We start from the raw sequence: 19,865 nt of genomic DNA on the forward strand, positions 1-19,865 counted from the left end.
TCCAATTTTGAAAACACAACTTTCTTTCTTTTTTTTAAAAAAAAAAGCTCTGACTTGTGTTATGAGTCTGTGGTCTGGGAGAGAGTATATAATGGCCAGTGTTGGGCAATTAATTATATAGTTACTTCTTCAAAAAAGTAACTCAGTTTGGCAAACAACAAAGATTTTTGCAGCTATTTTTTTTAAATGCAGCCAAGGCATTTTTAAATAAACATTTCAAACTATTTACAGAACAATCAGCTGTTCTGCATCAAATCTGATGCCACACAAATTATTTGTGCCACTCCAAAAAATAATTTCTGTCCACTATGAGATAAAGGAGAACAACAGCCTGATACCTGCAGGCCTGACAACAGGAGATGTATCACTCCTGTAACACCTGTAACATTCAGCAGCCGCCTCATTGTTCTGACACACACAACAAAACTATTAACTACACTACACACTAACTACACACTAACTACACAAGATTTGCGCTAAACATCTCAAATCTCTCACATCTCAGAACACCGCCGTCACTCCTAAAACTTCCCCCCGTTTCTTAACAACTAGATGCCATGTTGCCATATCATTTTTTGATTGGTCGACATGGTACTTTTTTGGACGAATAGGAAAGGGAGAGGGGGGTGGAGTTTGTTCTTGCTCACAGGCGGAGAGTGCTTTCGAGCCTTTTTTCTTATAAAACGCCGTTTTTACCGTTTCTTCCCGCAGTAAATATAAACAACGACAGTATTCAGGAAGAAAACCAAACATTGCATATATTTTTATCATAACTCTGGTTTTACGTGGCCTATCAACACAATTTAAAAACTGGTATAAAGTCCACACATTTTCCGTCAATTGTTCCGTCTGTCCTGCTCACATCTCCAATGGTTGTACACGTTGTCATTAACGTGGCTTCACTGCACATCGGCCACGCCGCTTTGCCAGCTAAAAAACCGGTGTCGGCACATAAGGACGCTGTAATAGCCTGTCAACCACGTTGATTAGCTGCGTATATACGAATGTAAATCGCATTATTGGCTGGACTTTAGGATAAGGTGGCATCGTTCTAATACAATATGGGAGCAGCCAGTCACTCACTGACTAACACTGCAAAACAGAATTGTTAAAGTATTCATTTTAACTTCAATTCAGGTTAATTTTTTTTGTGCGCAACACAGATTTTCTGTGTGCAGAGACCGTGCCAGCAGTGCACAATTGCGCACGTGCACAGCTTAGAGGGAACATTGCCCCGAATAGAGATTGAAAATGTGACGTCATTCCGGGGTAAAACTGCAAAGGATTCTGGGAACGCGTGGCAAGCGGTACTAGCGCACGCAGGCTTTCACATGAAAACAGTCACACAGCGATAAAAAGAAACACAAAAAATGGCAAGAAGCTGTTGTATTATTAACTGCAATAGCCGGTCGCATGACAGCCACGGGAATTCAATTCAATTTTATTTATATAGCGTCAAATCACAACAAAAGTCGCCTCAAGGCGCTTTATATTGTACAGTAGATAGCACAATAATAAATACAGAGAAAAACCCAACAATCATATGACCCCCTATGAGCAAGCACTTTGGCGACAGTGGGAAGGAAAAACTCCCTTTTAACAGAAAGAAACCTCCGGCAGAACCAGGCTCAGGGAGGGGCGGGGCCATCTGCTGCGACCGGTTGGGGTGAAAGAAGGAAAACAGGATGAAAGACATGCTGTGGAAGAGAAACAGAGATTAATAACAGATATGATTCGATGCAGAGAGGTCTATTAACACATAGTGAGTGAGAAAGGTGACTGGAAAGGAAAATCTCAATGCATCATGGGAATCCCCGGCAGCCTACATCTATTGCAGCATAACTAAGGGAGGATTCAGGGTCACCTGGTCCAGCCCTAACACCTGGTCCAGCCCGTCGGGTAAAGAGATTGGTTTTTATCAGATTACATCGTGGAAGACAAATTGTTCAAGCCATGTTTCCGAAGTAACAAAGACGACGGATGGCCTGGATTGCAGCCATTCGAAGAACAAATATAACGTTCCAGAACACTCCAGCTTACATGTTAGTCTGCTCCAAGCATTTCCACAAAGGTAAGTTTTTTGTTGTAGTTAATACATAATTTCTCATAACATAATTGTTGATGTAGGTAGGTTACAAGCAAGTCTTATATGGCGCTGAACTGAATTTGTTGCACTATGCTCCTTTGTTTATTGTGGCTTGGCGGGCTAATGTTTGCTGTGTTTTGTAGGAAAACCAGCCTACAAAATGCTGGAATGCGATCCAGACTGGGTACCCTCTATCAACCTGGGCCATACCCAGTTGAAAGCTGCTATCACAGCGAGATTTAATCTGTTAAGAGTTAGAGTTGGGGCAGAGACGGCTCATCCAGGCGAAATCCATGCAGGTAAAATTGTTATTGTACATAAAAATATTCTACTTTTCCACATTAAGTACTGTGTCTTGTTTTTGCACATAAAATGATCTTGTCTTTTTCTTTATGCATGTTTGTCTTTCAGCACCAGTCACTACTGAAACTACAGCAGAGATCCAACCACAGCAGATAAGTCCACAGCACGAGGATGAAGATCAGCAGGAGTGTAAAATGTGTTCTCTAAGGTTAAAAGAAATAGCACACCTGCAGGAAGAAAACCAAATATTAAAACAGGAACTGTCCAAAAAGAAATTCTTGAAACTTCTTGAAAGACAACAACTCTAAAGTGAAGTTCTACACAGGGATGCCTTCTTTTGCTTTACTAATGGGGGTGCTACAACAAATCAGCCCCAGCTTGCCAGATACTGACAGAAAAATTTCCCAGTTTCAGATGCTCTTGTTGACTCTCATGCGTTTAAGACTAAACCTTCCCATTGTACATGTTGCACACCTCTTTGATATTAGCCGGTCAACTACATCCACTGTGTTTAACATTACTGTAAATGTACTGTACGCATACTGGCCTGGAAGACATTGCATACAGGCCAGTATGCCACACCAGTATGTTGAGATGTTTGGTGACTGGGTGACAGTTGACTGTTTTGAACTTTTCATAGAGAGAGCACAAAATTTACGCGCTATGGCAGAGACATATTCCACATACAAAAGTAGACACACAATGAAATATCTCGTCTTGCTGCATTCTCAATCATCCAGGAAAGTAAATCTCCAAAAGTTGAATCTGTTCATCTGGACGTAGCGTTTTGTGGGAGAATTGACGAAACGTTTCTCCCACAAAACGCTACGTCCAGATGAACAGATTCAACTTTTGGAAATGAAATATCTCATTGGCATCACACCACAAGGGACCATCTCTTTCATTTCTAAAGGATGGGGAGGGCGTACCAGTGATAAACGTATAGCTGAAACATCTGGCTTTCTACAGAAGCTTTCACCTGGGGACCGGGGTTTTGATATCAAGGAAAGTGTAGCCTTAATGAGTGCCACTTTAAAAATCCCAGCATTTACACGGGGTCGTAGTCAGCTACAAGCAAAAGATGTGGAAGAGACACGAAAACTTGCACATGTCAGGATCCATGTTGAACGAGTTATAGACTGTCTACGGTCCAAGTACACCATACTAAATGACACCATACGTTTAGGTTTAGTGGTGCCGTGTGAAGGTGAAAACATGACTTTGCTGGATAAGATAGTCGCCGTTTCATGTGCACTCACAAATATGTGCCCAAGTGTTGTTTTGAAGCAAGCAAGTGATGAATAACTGTTTTCCAATATGTTATTTCAATTTTTTGTTTTTGTTCTTGATTTGTTGTGTAGCTTTATTTTTCTACAAAGCAGCTCCAAATGCACAATGGTATGCAATTTTGCCTCTGTCCTATAAGCTTCAATAATAACATGTAACAATATTGTCAGTTATAAATAAAGACAATCCATTGAATGAATTTTGCAATACTTATTTTATTTCTATTGGCTCTGACACTGTTGTATAATAGTATGACCTGAAAAGATAAATAGATTGCGCTGGCCCATACAGGACATAAAGAAATAATTTACAGTACAGCTGTAAAATGAATTAGTGCAAATCAGCAAATATTTACAACAATGTATGCAGGGGCGGATCTAGAGAAATTTTCTTAGGGTGGCATGAGGGTGGCAAAGAAATCAAATGGGGTGGCAAAATCAAAGCCTTTTTTTTCAATCCAGAAAGCTACACAACATGGTGCGGTTCATTTACAAACACAAGTCTAACTTAAGTTTCACACTGTTTATTAGAAAACAAACACATTGTTACAGCTTAAATTACACAAAATGTCAGAAATCTGCACTGTCATGAACAAAAATTTAAACCTAATTTTTCATGATTTGTTGGATTAACCCTCTGAGGTCTGAAATACAACCAGTCATTTTTGACTCCTTTTGAGTTTATGTTTGTATTTCACCCTCAAATTGTTTCATTTTAGTTTTCCCCCCTTGCCTTATTTGGTATCATTCTTTTCAGCTCAACTGAATTTAGTTGTTTTTTTCACTGACATACTGCATTAGTATTACTGATCTGAAATCACACAAAGAACTTAAAATCCTAGTAGTATTTTTTTGCTGTAAAAAAAAACCACAGACATGTTGAGTAAATTTTTATAACTTGAAATGCAAATATAAAATGTGCATTTTGTAAACATATACAACTATTTATCTAAAAATGCAGCCGATACACCTGCCGGTTTTTTCATTTTGTACAACCATTTAAAAACACTACTAAAACTAAAATGAGAGAACAATCAGGTGTTGCAATAAGATGCCCCACAAATGATGTGTGCCAGTAAAAAAAAAGTTTGTCCACCAAAAGACAGAGGAGAGCAGCACAGGGATAAACCTGCAGGCCTGACAACAGGAGGTGTATCACTCCGCTGGTTTTCTACTTATTGACAGTGTTTACGTTGCAAATGTGCCTTTGTGACATTCATTAGTGCCCTCGCTGACAAACAAAACAAAACGACTACACAACACAACACACTAAGTATACACTCCACACTAAACGTCACAAATCTCCTACATCTAAAAACTCTCTCTCTCTCTCTCTCACTCGCTCGCTCTGTTTCGCTGCTGTTACCGTCACTCCCAAAACTCTCCCCTCTTCCTAAACAACCAAATCCTACGTGTTGACTTTTTTTTTTTAATTGGTCGACATGGTGCATTTTTCCACCGATAGGAAAGAGGTGGCTTTCTTTCCTTTCTTTACTGTTTTCGCGCTGTCCTTAGAAAACGCTTAAAACATACACACACAAAAACGTGACGACAGTATTTAGAAAAAAGCGTGGCTTATATATATTATCAGAACTCTGGATTTACTGGCCTGTAATTAAAATTTAAAAACTTTGAAGTCCGAACTTTCAATGTGGGCTGAAATAGAGACTCAGCGTGGCTGCAGCTTGTTGCTATGGCAGCTTACATCAGTCATGTGATTTGGAGGTGCAGCGTGTCCGTGGACCACAGAGGGTTAATAACACTCACCTTCCTTCAATTTCCAGAGTGTAACATCCAACCACCTGTGTAAAATCCGAAATTCCCATGGTGTTGTTCAAAATGTGCTCTGGCACAATCATAAACATCGCTTGCTACTGAAAACAAGAAAATAGCCCGTCCGCTATGGGCTGAACCATTTGTTAATGGTGGAGCGGGGGGACACTATCCAATATATTCAGTTCTAGCATTTATATTCACTGCTGACTGTAACTACGCTCAAACTGTTAATGCTATCTATTAAAATGCTAAAATGCTAAATGTTTTTAACTGCTATTAAAAAGCAGTTAAAAACCTATCTGTTTAAACTCGCTTTTGGTTAATTTTGTTTTGTTTTGGATTTTAATGTCTGTTTTCTGCCTCTGTAAAGCACTTTGTGATTTTTATCTTGAAAGGTGCTATATAAATAAAATTTTACTTACTTACTTACTTACTATCTTATTTTAATAAACAACACTGTCATATGCAAAACTAGGGTGGCACTTGGGGTGGCAAGGGATCATTTTAGGGTGGCACTTGCCACCCCATGCCACCCTTCTAGATCCGCCCCTGAATGTATGTATGTTGTGACAGACATTTGTAGTAATTTAAACACGTTCTAATAATTCACTGTGAGTGATAGAACAACAGGTAACACAAACCATACAGTGCAGAGTACAGGAAGATGGGTCCACCCTAATGTGACACTAAACATGAAATCTTAATAAAGTCCTTCAATATAAGAGTTGTCTCTGAACAGGTGTAACTGTAATACTGTCTGGTTAGTTTTCTAAGCAAGCTTTTCTCTTTCTTTTTTTGTTTGTCACGGCAACATCCATGGAAGGTGATCCTTGCAAAATGCTGGGTTCTGGATCAGTGTAGTGATTGGTCAAGAGCTCTGGCATCACAACTTTGTAAAAGAAATCCTTAGCGACAGGTAAAAGTTTAGCCCACATGTCTACATCTGGCATCACACGTGTAATTACACAAGCTTTTGTTGTCCACACAACAAAGTCACACTTTTGTGACTTTGTTGTCTGGGTCTGGACCTGCTTGTAGTAGATGTGTGTCTGTTTCAACTCCACCATTCCATCAATTAACCTCAGACAGAACTTGTCATCTTCACAGGCCTGCAGGAGGTTGTTGTTGCGGTGTTTATACAGGCACTTGATTTCCACACATCCTTTACCACAACATTCACAGTTAACGAGAGCATCAGGGGTGGCACCTAATTCATGGAATGAGGGGTTGATGATGAAACCACACTTCTCCACTTTAAGCTCTTTCCCTGTGAGGTGTACCATTCTCTAGCTGTGTCTTCATTGTCTTTTCCCCACTTGATTTGTTGTGGTTCAGTGTCTGAGAGCTGATGTGACAGTTTTTGTGGGTAGCACACTTTCTTCACAGTTGATAACACAGGAGTGGCAATGGAGGTGGACACAACCGCATGTATGTTTGACGCAGTGATTCTTCCTGCTCGTGCTGTGTGCCAAAGGTCACATTTGTGCTGCTCCCTGGTTTTCTCTTCCAGTGCCTCTGCCTCTGACACAGCAACACAGTGTTTCAGATGATCACAGTGCTGCAGAAGGACAGATAGCTCACAGCCCTTCATCTGTGGGTCATAGAGACGTAGAAGTGATTTGGGGAGGAAACGAGGCTGGACAGGGTCTGCATATAGGTGGCAGAATTCCTCCATAACAGCACATAGGCCTGACCGGTATTCATGCATGAGATCTGTGAGAGGTTTTAACTCGGCCAGTGTACGTAGTTTTAGTGAAGTGCCACGAGTGCGAGTCCAGATTTTGGGATTTTGAGAACAATCACTTTGTCCTTCACTAATGGACTGGTCGAGTGCCCTTTTCGTTGCTGCACTGGTGGTGTAGTCGATTGCGTGGCCTGGTACTCCTTGCACTTTCTTCATGTTGGAGGGCATTATCCATTAAGCTTGGACATCTGTTGGCGTGATATTCCCTCGTAGACGCACTGCAGTGTCAATTTTGTACAGGAGAGCCGCCACATGTACACACTTCTCTGCCACACCAGCCATGCATGTGCAATGGGCACATGCATGGCTGGTGTGGAGAAGATTCAATATGGTGCCGCGGATGGCAGCCTCGGTACTGCGCCTCGGTACTGCGCTCTCTCGCACTTTTCTTGTTTCTGTTTATTTTCTGCGCTTTTGGTCACTCAGACCACATCAGAGATCAACTGCTAAACATCAGGCAGTCGTCTCACTATAGTTCTTATCCATTTTTCACAAACCCGGAAAGTTTTTTGGAGATTTTAGTTGGAGGCGCAGCTGCTCTCTGTGGCTCCTGGAGGAGACGTAGACGGGGGACTCGCGCTGGTGAAACTACGTCGGCGAGGATTCCGCACGGCACTCCCCTCCATTCACCTCGCGAATCTCTGTTCTCTTCCAAACAAAGTCGACGAATTACTGCTCTTAAACCGGACTAACAAGGACTTTGCACGCTCTGCTGCCCTCTGCTTCACTGAAACCTGGCTCGCTGTCTTAAATCTGCCGAGCTTCCAACTTCACCGGGCGGACCACGAAACGGAGCTCTCAGGGAAAACAAAGGGTGGTGGAATCTGCTTCTACAGGGTGGGCCATTTATATGGATACACCGTAATAAAATGGGAATGGTTGGTGATATTAAAGTCCTGTTTGTGGCACATTAGTATATGTGAGGGGGCAAACTCCTCAAGATGGGTGGTGACCATGGTGGCCATTTAGAAGTCGGCCATCTTGGATACAACTTTTGTTTTTTCAGTAGGAAGAGGGCCATGTGACACATCAAACTTATTGGTAATGTCACAAGAAAAACAATGGTGTGCTTGGTTTCAACGTAACTTTATTCTTTCATGAGTTATTTACAAGTTTCTCTTTGTTCACAGCCATTGACATGTCGAAGAGGTTAACACGTGAGGAGCGGATGGAAATTGTGTTGATAGCTGGTGAACGCAGTAACCGGGTCATTGCAGCAGATTTTAATGCAAGACACCCTACAAGACCACCCATCTCCCATGCTACAGTTAGCAAACTGCTTGCTAAGTTTCGTGAAACTGGTTCAGTGTTGGATTTGCTCAAATGTGGACGCAAGAAAACTGTCACTAATGAAGAAACATCAGTGGCTGTCCTAGCTTCATTCAGCAAGAGCTCACAGCGTAGCACTCGCCGCATGTCACTGGAGAGTGGCATTAGTCGAACATCCCTTCGGCTGATATTAGCTACTCACAAATGGCACTCCTGCAAACTGCAGCTACTGCAGCATCTCAACGAGGATGACCCAGATCGGCGCACAGAATTTGCAGAATGGGCAAAACAAAAATTGGAACAGGACCCTCAGTTCACGCAGAAGATTTTGTTCAGTGATGAGGCAAACTTTTATGTGAATGGTGACGTTAACAAACAAAACCACCGCTATTGGTCTGACACTAACCCACATTGGATGGATCCCTCCAAGACTGTTGGAACAACAAAAGTGATGGTTTGGTGTGGTATATGGGGTACAACGATAGTGGGTCCATTCTTCATCAATGGAAACCTCAAGGCCACTGGATATTTGAAATTGCTACATGATGATGTGTTTCCCTCTTTATGCACTGAAGCTGGCACGTTCCCTGAGTTTTTCCAGCAAGATGGTGCACCACCACATTATGGGTGCCAGGTCCGAGCATTCCTAGATGAACAGTTTCCTGGAAAGTGGATTGGTCATCGTGGGCCAGTTGAATGGCCCCCAAGGTCTCCCGATCTGACCCCCTTAGACTTTTATCTTTGGGGTCATCTGAAGGCAATTGTCTATGGTGTGAAGATACGAGATGTGCAGCACCTGAAACTACGGATACTGGATTATTATTATGGATTATTAACAGATTACTTCCTTCTCTTTCCACCCAGTCTACGTCCATTCTTGTCCACAGTCTTGTTACCTCCCGTATTGACTATTGCAACTCTCTTCTGCATGGTCTCCCCCAAAAATCCCTCCATAAGCTTCAACTGGTTCAGAACTCTGCTGCTCGCATTATCACCAGAACCCCCTCCTACCAGCACATCACCCCTGTTCTTCAGGAACTTCACTGGCTCCCTGTGAAATCCCGGATAATATTCAAACTTCTTCTGCTCACCTTCAAGGCCATTCATAACCTCGCTCCTCCTTACCTTTCTGACCTGTTAACCACTACCTGTTCTGCCCGTTCACTTCGATCTTCCTCTTCTATCCAGCTTGCTGTACCTTCCTTCCGCCTCACCACCATGGGAAGAAGAGCTTTCAGCTGCTCTGCTCCCAGGCTGTGGAACTGCCTACCCCCAGAAATAAGAAACATTGGTTCTCTCCCCCAGTTTAAATCCCAACTCAAAACTCATCTGTTCAAATCTGCATATTCACTGTGAATCCACTGTTTGTTAATTTTATCTTGTGCTTTGTTTTAATGTTCTTATTTTTATTGTTTTACTATGTGTCTTCCTATTGTAAAGTGTCCTTGGGTGACTTGAAAGGCGCTTATAAATAAAATTTATTATTATTATTATTATTATGCCTGTGCTGGCATTTCTCCTGCGGTGTTGCTATCAGTGTGTGAAGAGTGGGAGAAGAGGGTTGCATTGACAATCCAACACAATGGGCAGCACATTGGACACATTTTATAAGTGGTCAGAAACTTGTAAATAATTCATGAAAGAATAAAGTTACATTGAAACCAAGCACACCATTGTTTTTCTTGTGACATTACCAATAAGTTTGATGTGTCACATGACCCTCTTCCTATTGAAAAAACAAAAGTTGTATCCAAGATGGCCGACTTCTAAATGGCCACCATGGTCACCACCCATCTTGAGGAGTTTGCCCCCTCACATATACTAATGTGCCACAAACAGGACTTTAATATCACCAACCATTCCCATTTTATTACGGTGTATCCATATAAATGGCCCACCCTGTACATTAATGAAGGTTGGTGTACTGATGTCACAGTGTTACAGAAACACTGCAGCCCACACTTGGAAAGTTTTTTCATCAATTGTAAACCGTTTTATTCACCGGCGGAGTTTTCTTCCTTTATGCTGGTCGGAGTTTACATCCCTCCTCAGGTCAACACGAACAACGCACTGTGCGAGGTGGCTGACCAGATTACCACCCTGGAAAGGAAATTCCCGGATTCCTTTACAATTATCCTTGGGGATTTTAACAGAGCAAACCTAAACCACGAACTCCCTAAATACAGACAGTATATAGACTGCCCCACCAGGGACAACATCATACTGGATCACTGTTACACCACTCTAAAAGATGCCTATCGCTCTGTGCCCCGGGCAGCTTTGGGACATTCTGATCACTGCCTGGTCCATCTTATTCCAGTTTATAGGCAAAAACTCAAACATGCCAAGCCTGTAGTCAAAACTGTGAAGAAGTGGACTAACGCAGCAAAGCAGGAACTGCAGGACTGTTTTGACTGCACTGATTGGACTGTTTTTGAAGCTGCATCTGATACCTGGATGAGCTCACGGACATTGTGACATCATACATCAGTTTTTGTGAAGACATGTGTGTGCCAACAAAGACCTTTTGCACATACAACAACAACAATAAACCATGGTTCACTCCTAAACTCCAACATCTTCATAAGGCCAAGGAGGACGCCTACAGAAGTGGTGACAGGGCCCTGTACAAGCAAGCCAGGAACACACTGACCAAGGAGATCAAAGCAGCTAAAAGGATCTACTCCCAGAAGCTGGAAGAACGGCTCTCAGCCAACAACCCTGCGTCAGTGTGGAGGGGCCTGCAGGCAATCACCAGCTACAGACGCCCCCCACCCACTGTTGAAGCAAACAAAAACCTGGCCAACGAGTTAAACACATTCCACTGCAGGTTTGAGACGGACAGACTCCCACGCCTCACCCTCCCCTCCCCAGAGACATTGCTTCAGACATTGACCTCCAACACACCTCCCACCTCTCCCCCCTTCACCCTCCCCTCCCCAATCCAGTCTCAACGACCACCCCCACCCTCCCCAATCCAGACTCAACGACCACCACCACCCTCCCCATTCCAGACTCAACAACCTCCATCACACCTCTCACCCCCCTTTCCTCCTCCCTGAAACTCAGAATACACACTGAGGATGTGAGCCAACTATTTCAGAAACAGAAGCCCAGGAAAGCCCCCGGACCAGACAGTGTTTCACCCTCCTGCCTCAAAACCTGTGCTGAACAGCTGGCTCCCATCTTTACTCGCATCTTCAACAGATCCCTGGAGCTGTGTGAAGTTCCCTCCTGCTTCAAACGCTCCACCATCATCCCTGTTCCCAATAGACCCACCATCACAGGACTGAATAACTACAGACCTGTCGCCTTGACGTCTGTGGTCATGAAATCCTTCGAACGACTGGTGTTAGCTCATCTGAAGGACATTACAGGCTCTGCAGTTTGCCTACCGGGCAAACAGGTTGGTGGATGACGCAGTGAACATGGGGCTGCATTACATCCTGCAACACCTCAACCGCCCGGGAACTTATGCCAGGGTCCTGTTTGTGGACTTTAGTTCGGCTTTTAACACCATCGTGCCTGAACTTCTCTCCTCCAAACTCTCCCAGCTCAGCGTGTCACCAGCTACCTGTCAGTGGATCACCAGCTTCCTGACAGATAGAAAGCAACAAGTGAGGCTGGGGGAGATCACCTCTGAAACTCGGTCCCTCAGTATTGGTGCCCCTCAAGGATGTGTCCTCTCACCACTACTGTTCTCCCTCTACACCAATGACTGCACCTCCAAGAACTCGGCTGTTAAACTCATAAAGTTTGCAGATGACACCACCGTCATTGGCCTCATTCAGGATGGTGATGAGTCTGCATACCGGCAGGAAGTTGAGCGGCTGGTACTCTGGTGCAGTCAGCACAATCTGGAGCTGAACAGTCTTAAAACTGTAGAGATGACAGTGGACTTCAGGAGACATCCCTCAACTCTGCCCCTCCTTACCATATCAGACAGCCCTGTGTCGACTGTGAAGATCTTCAAGTTCCTGGGTACCACCATCTCCCAGGACCTGAAGTGGGAGACCAACATCAACTCCATCCTCAAAAAGACCCAGCAGAGGATGTACTTCCTGAGACAACTGGGGAAGTACAGTCTTCCACAGGAGCTGCTAATCCAGTTCTACACTGCGGTCATTGAGTCTGTCCTGTGCTCCTCCATCACAGTCTGGTATGGTACAGCCTCTAAACAGGACAGGAGCAGACTGCAGCAGACTGTACAGGCAGCAGAAAGGATCATCGGCGCCCCCCTGCCCTCCATCCAGGATCTGTACCTCTCAAGAACCAGGAAACGGGCAGGGAAAATCATCACAGACCCCTCACACCTTGGACACAGACTTTTTGATCTGCTGCCCTCTGGCAGACGGTACAGAAGCCTGCAGACCAGAACCACCCGACACAGGAACAGTTTCTTTCCCCTCGCCATCTCCCTTCTAAACAGTTGACCTGTCACACTGCTCCCACTGCCAGACTGCAACTGCACCTTATGTACATTCTGTAGTTCCACCTCATTTCATTTCTGTATTTTATGTATATAAGTTTAGATTGGTTATTTATAGTTGGTTTACACAGCTTTGTGTATGTATGTGTATGCATGTGTAATGTATATATAGACACGTGTGTGTGTGTGTGTGTGAGAGAGAGAGAGAGAGAGAGAGAGAGATTTACATTGCTGTGCTTGAGAGCCACCATCTACTGGAACCAAATTCCTTGTATGTGTCTGCACATATACTTGGCCAATAAACACGATTCTGATTCTGATTCTGATTCAACCTCCCCATTAGATTTCAGGATAACCCAGGGCTGAAGAGGCTTTTGGCTGAGGCGCATGGAGTGATTTACCTGAAACAGTCAATGCAGAAAAATGTATTTGAGAGGATACACTGCACAGTAAATATGCAGCCTTTCATAAATAGCGAATTGTCCTGACAGAATATTGCGTTTCACTTTTGTTATTACCATGGTACATTGACAAAAAAATCTACTTTTATTCACAGGATATATGTCAGATTTTTGTGTCACTTCTTGCCCAGTACGATTACAACGTACAATATTATTGTCACTGCTACATTTTTGTAAATTATTATTTCCACTACTAATTAATTACCATTGATCTTAACCCTCTGGGGTCCAGGGTATAATTGGCCGTTTTTGACTACTTTTGATTTTACCTCTATATTTCACCTTTAAAATATGTTTTTCTTGCCTTGTTTGGTATCATTATTTTCAGCACAATCTCAAATATCTGAAATTTGAGTTATTTCTTCATTTTGGTATACTATATTAGCACAGTTGATCTAAATTCAGACAAAAAATTCAAAATCCGAGTAGAAAAAAATTGTATTTTTTACTGTAAAACCCACAAACATGTATAACAAATCATTTTCATAACTTGAAATGCAAATAGAAATTGTATATTTCTAAAAATTATGCACAAGTTTTGCAAACAACAAAATTATATGGTACTATTTACCTAAAAATGCAGCCAAGGCCTCAGGCATTTTTTTATATAACCATTTAAATCTATTTACAGAACAATCAGGTGTGCTGTATCAAATAAGAAGGCACACAAATTATTTGTGCCAGTCCAAAAAATGTAGTTTGTGTTCAGTATAAGACAGAGGAGAACACCAAAGGCCTAAACCCTGCAGGTCTGACAGCAGGAGGTGCATCAGTCCAGTTTTCCATGTGGAGACAGCGTTTACACTGGAATCTGCCTTTGACAGCTTTTTTTGGAGAAAATGTGAAATTCAGCAGTATAACTGACACACAATACAAAACAATAACTACACAACACACTAACTACAGCCTCCAAACATGCTAAACGTCACTAATGTCTCAGATATGAAAACTCACTCTATCTCTTTCTTTCGCTCGCCCGCTTTCCGTTGCGGGTGTCACTCGTAAAAACTTCCCCTTATCCCTAAACAACCAAGTGTCACATTTTGCCATATCATTTTTTTGATTGGCTGACATGGTAAACTCTAACACCAATAGGGAAGGGGTGTTTTTTCTTTTTTCACTCGCAAGCGGAGAGTGTTTGCTAGCGCTGTCTGTAGAAAACGCCGTTTTTACCGTTCTTCCCGCTGTAAACACCACTGTTTTGTTCAGAAAAAAACATTGCGTGTATAAATATGAGCGTGGTGAAAGTTGTCAGCACGCTAATGTCTTTAGTCCACTCTGTGTGCTCGTAAGGATCTAACCCTTTCACTTCTTTGATTTTTTCCTTGTATCTTTGTTTTAACTTTTCATCAAGTCGGTCTTTGTACGGACCTGCATTGTTCTCCTTCGTTTTGTACATATCTTTTGGGGGGGGGCAAAGAAAACGAAAGAAGGAATTGGAACTGAAGAATGAATGGTTTGCGGTGCTGGAAATGCTAGCGCTTCATGCAGTGTTTTGATTTTGTTGCCACTCGTACCTACAATGCAATGCGCGAAACTCACGTTGTCTGTCAATCTCTATGAGCAAGCACTTTGGCGACAGTGGGAGGGAAAAACTCCCTTTTAACAGGAAGAAACCTCCGGCAGAACCAGGCTCAGGGAGGGGCTGGGCCATCTGCTGCGACCGGTTGGGGTGAGAGAAGGAAGACAGGATAAAGACATGCTGTGGAAGAGAGACAGAGATTAATAACAAGGATGATTCAGTGCAGAGAGGTCTATTAACCCATAGTGAGTTAGAAAGGTGACTGGAAAGGAAAAACTCAATGCATCATGGGAATCCCCAGCAGTCTACACCTATTGCAGCATAACTAAGGGAGGATTCAGGGTCACCTGGTCCAGCCCTAACTATTTGCTTTAGCAAAAAGGAAAGTTTGAAGCCTAATCTTAAAAGTAGAGATAGTGTCTGTCTCCTGAATCCAAACTGGAAGTTGGTTCCACAGAAGAGGGGCCTGAAAACTGAAGGCTCTCCCTCCCATTCTACTTTTAAATACTCTAGGAACAACAAGTAGGCCTGCAGAGCGAGAGCGAAGTGCTCTAATAGGGTGATATGGTACTACAAGGTCATTAAGATAAGATGGGGCCTGATTATTTAAGACCTTGTATGTGAGGAGCAGGATTTTGAATTCTGGATTTAACAGGAAGCCAATGAAGGGAAGCAAATACAGGAGAAATCTGCTCTCTCTTTCTAGTCCCTGTCAGGACTCTTGCTGCAGCAATTTGGATTAACTGAAGACTTTTCATGGAGTTTTTAGGACTTCCTGATAATAATGAATTACAGTAGTCCAGCCTGGAAGTAATAAATGCATGAACTAGTTTTTCAGCATCACTCTGAGACAGGATATTTCTAATTTTAGAGATGTTAGATTATATTAGATAAAACTTTATTAATCCCTCGGGTGGGTTCCTCTGGGAAATTCGGTTTCCAATAGCACAGCACCGACAGAAGTTACAGAATGTGAGCAGAATACTATATATACACATATATAGATACAGAGACATATATAAATAAAATATACGAAAGGGATAAATAGAATAAATAGGAATAAGAATACAAGGGAATTGCACATTTCAAGTATTGAAGTCTATTGCACCGTTGGCTATTAACAAAAAGTATTGCACAAAAAGTATTGCACAGTGAAGTGAAGAGGCACTACAGCTTTGTTGTCCCCCCTCCTTTGTCCTCCTGTTTCCCCTCCCTTTCCCCTCCAGAGAGGCGTTAAACAGTCTGATGGCGTGTGGGACCACTCTCAGCATCGACCAAGTGTGTTTGCTTTTGGAACTATGTCTTCATTCTACCAATTTGTACATGGAAGAAGTGGAAAAGAGGGCGTTGCTATCCTACCCTGGAACACCACCAAGCCATTGGTTCAGATATGTGGATGACACCTGGGTGAAAATCAAATCTCAGGACGTACTACATTTCACGGATCACATTAACTCGGTGGACCGACACATCAAATTCACCAGGGAGGATATGAAAAGTGGCAGGTTAGCCTTCTTAGACTGTGAGATTTCCATCAGTAATGGGGGACATCTAAAAGCTGACGTGTACCGTAAACCTATGCATACGGATCAGTATCTAAGGTTTGACTCACATCAAGAAGGCCCTGAGTAAATGTGGTTATCCCAGCTGGACTTTTGTCAAAGCTGGAAAGGCACCTAAAGAAAGCTCCAGCCGATCCAGGAGAGAAGGACAACTGCTACCCAAGCGAAAACCTGTAGTGATCCCATATGTGTCAGGAGTATCGGAACAGTTGAGACGCATTTTTTCTAAACACCGGGTCTCTGTGGCTTTTAAAGCCCAAAACACGCTGCGCCAAAAATTGGTCCACCCCAAGGATCGGGTCCCCCGACACAAACAGAGTAACATAGTGTACGCTGTTAAGTGCCAGGAGGATTGCCAGGATTTATACATTGGGGAAACCAAACAACCTCTGGCAAAGCGGATGGCACAACACAGAAGAGCCACCTCGTCAGGCCAGGACTCTGCAGTCTATTTACACCTACAGGCCAGTGGACACTCTTTCAATGATGAGGATGTACAAATCCTGGACAGGGAGGAACGCTGGTTTGAGCGCCGAGTCAAGGAGGCCATTTACGTGAAAAGGGAAAGACCATCTCTGAATCGAGGAGGGGGCCTAAGGGTACATCTGTCACCATCTTACAATGCTGTGATTGCAGCCATTCCCCAACTCTCTGTGAATTGTGAATTGATCAGTGGTCTTTGATCAGTGGGTTTTGGTCAGTGGTTGTTGATCAATGGTCATGAGAATTTGCATAATTTAGATTAAGGAACTGACCTCCCAGCCCATTGTTCCCTCAGTGGGCTGTTTTTTTTTTTTCAGTCATTATGCAAATTTGGGGAAACCTGCAGTCAGCTGAGACTGAAGAAGTCACTTGGATGAGTGACGAAACGTTTCTCCCACAAATTGCTACGTCCAGATGAACAGAATCAACTTTTGGAGATTTACTTTCCTGGATGACTGAGAATGCATCAAGACGTGGGACAAAGGAGTTTTTAAGTCTGTTGGTTCTTGTCTTTGGGAGAAGCAACCTGTCACTGAACAGACTCCTCTGGTTGTTTATGGCCGTGTGCAGAGGATGCCCAGCATTGTCCATAATGTCCAGCAATTTTTTTAGTGTCCTTTTCTCTGCCACTGTCACCAGTGTCCAGCTTCATGCCGACCACAGAGCCAGCCTTCCTGATCAGTGTTTCCAGCCTGGATGAGTCCTTTGCTGTGCTGCTGCCCCAGCACACCACAGCATAGAAAAGTACTCCAACCACTGACTGGTAAAACATCCTCAGGAGCTTCCTCCAGATGTTAAAAGACAGCCTCCTGAGGAAGTACAGTCGGCTTTGGGCTTTTTTATACAGGTGCTCTGTGTTGCATGACCAGTCCAGTTTGTTGTCCACCCACAGCCCGAGGTACATGTACTTGTTGACCACCTCCACCTCCTCTCCCTCTATCTGAACCGGCAGTGGACCTGCTCTGGACCTCCTGAAGTCCACAACCAGTTCCTTGGTCTTTGAGGTGTTGAGTTGCAGGTGGTTTGTGTGACTCCATGTGACGAAGTTCCTCACCAGACTTCTGTACTCCTCTTCCTGATTATCCCAGATACACCCCATGATGGCTGTGTCGTCTGCAAACTTCTTAATATGGCATAATTCAGAGTTGTAGCAGAAGTCAGAGGTGTACAGGGTGAAGAGAAGAGGGGACAGTACAGTTCCCTGTGGTGCTCCTGTGCTGCTGACCACAGTGTCAGACATGATGTCCTTCAGCCTGACGTACTGTGGTCTATCAGTGAGGTAGTCGGAGATCCAAGCAACCAGGCAGGGGTCCACGTGCATCCTGTTCAGTTTTTCCTGGAGCATACAGGGCCGGATGGTATTAAAGGCAGTGGAAAAGTCAAGAAACAGGATCCTGACCGTGCCTTTCCTTGTTGCACAAATGGAAGAAAGCAGTCTTATATATTTGTTTAATACAGGGAGTGCAGAATTATTAGGCAAGTTGTATTTTTGAGGAATAATTTTATTATTGAACAACAACCATGTTCTCAATGAACCCAAAAAACTCATTAATATCAAAGCTGAATGTTTTTGGAAGTAGTTTTTAGTTTGTTTTTAGTTTTAGCTATTTTAGGGGGATATCTGTGTGTGCAGGTGACTATTACTGTGCATAATTATTAGGCAACTTCCAAAAAACAAATATATACCCATTTCAATTATTTATTTTTACCAGTGAAACCAATATAACAGCTCCACATTCACAAATATACATTTCTGACATTCAAAAACAAAACAAAAACAAATCAGCGACCAATATAGCCACCTTTCTTTGCAAGGACACTCAAAAGCCTGCCATCCATGGATTCTGTCAGTGTTTTGATCTGTTCACCATCAACATTGCGTGCAGCAGCAACCATAGCCTCCCAGACACTGTTCAGAGAGGTGTACTGTTTTCCCTCCTTGTAAATCTCACATTTGATGATGGACCACAGGTTCTCAATGGGGTTCAGATCAGGTGAACAAGGAGGCCATGTCATTAGTTTTTCTTCTTTTATACCCTTTCTTGCCAGCCACGCTGTGGAGTACTTGGACGCGTGTCATGGAGCATTGTCCTGCATGAAAATCATGTTTTTCTTGAAGGATGCAGACTTCTTCCTGTACCACTGCTTGAAGAAGGTGTCTTCCAGAAACTGGCAGTAGGACTGGGAGTTGAGCTTGACTCCATCCTCAACCCGAAAAGGCCCCACAAGCTCATCTTTGATAATACCAGCCCAAACCAGTACTCCACCTCCACCTTGCTGGCGTCTGAGTCGGACTGGAGCTCTCTGCTCTTTACCAATCCAGCCACGGGCCCATCCATCTGGCCCATCAAGACTCACTCTCATTTCATCAGTCCATAAAACCTTAGAAAAATCAGTCTTGAGATATTTCTTGGCCCAGTCTTGACGTTTCAGCTTGTGTGTCTTGTTCAGTGGTGGTCGTCTTTCAGCCTTTCTTACCTTGGCCATGTCTCTGAGTATTGCACACCTTGTGCTTTTGGGCACTCCAGTGATGTTGCAGCTCTGAAATATGGCCAAACTGGTGGCAAGTGGCATCTTGGCAGCTGCACGCTTGACTTTTCTCAGTTCATGGGCAGTTATTTTGCGCCTTGGTTTTTCCACACGCTTCTTGCGACCCTGTTGACTATTTTGAATGAAACGCTTGATTGTTCGATGATCACGCTTCAGAAGCTTTGCAATTTTAAGACTGCTGCATCCCTCTGCAAGATATCTCACTATTTTTGACTTTTCTGAGCCTGTCAAGTCCTTCTTTTGACCCATTTTGCCAAAGGAAAGGAAGTTGCCTAATAATTATGCACACCTGATATAGGGTGTTGATGTCATTAGACCACACCCCTTCTCATTACAGAGATGCACATCACCTAATATGCTTAATTGGTAGTAGGCTTTCGAGCCTATACAGCTT

Source organism: Oreochromis niloticus, linkage group LG11 (genome assembly GCF_001858045.2).
Source record: "Oreochromis niloticus isolate F11D_XX linkage group LG11, O_niloticus_UMD_NMBU, whole genome shotgun sequence".
Classification (NCBI taxonomy): Eukaryota; Metazoa; Chordata; class Actinopteri; order Cichliformes; family Cichlidae; genus Oreochromis; species Oreochromis niloticus.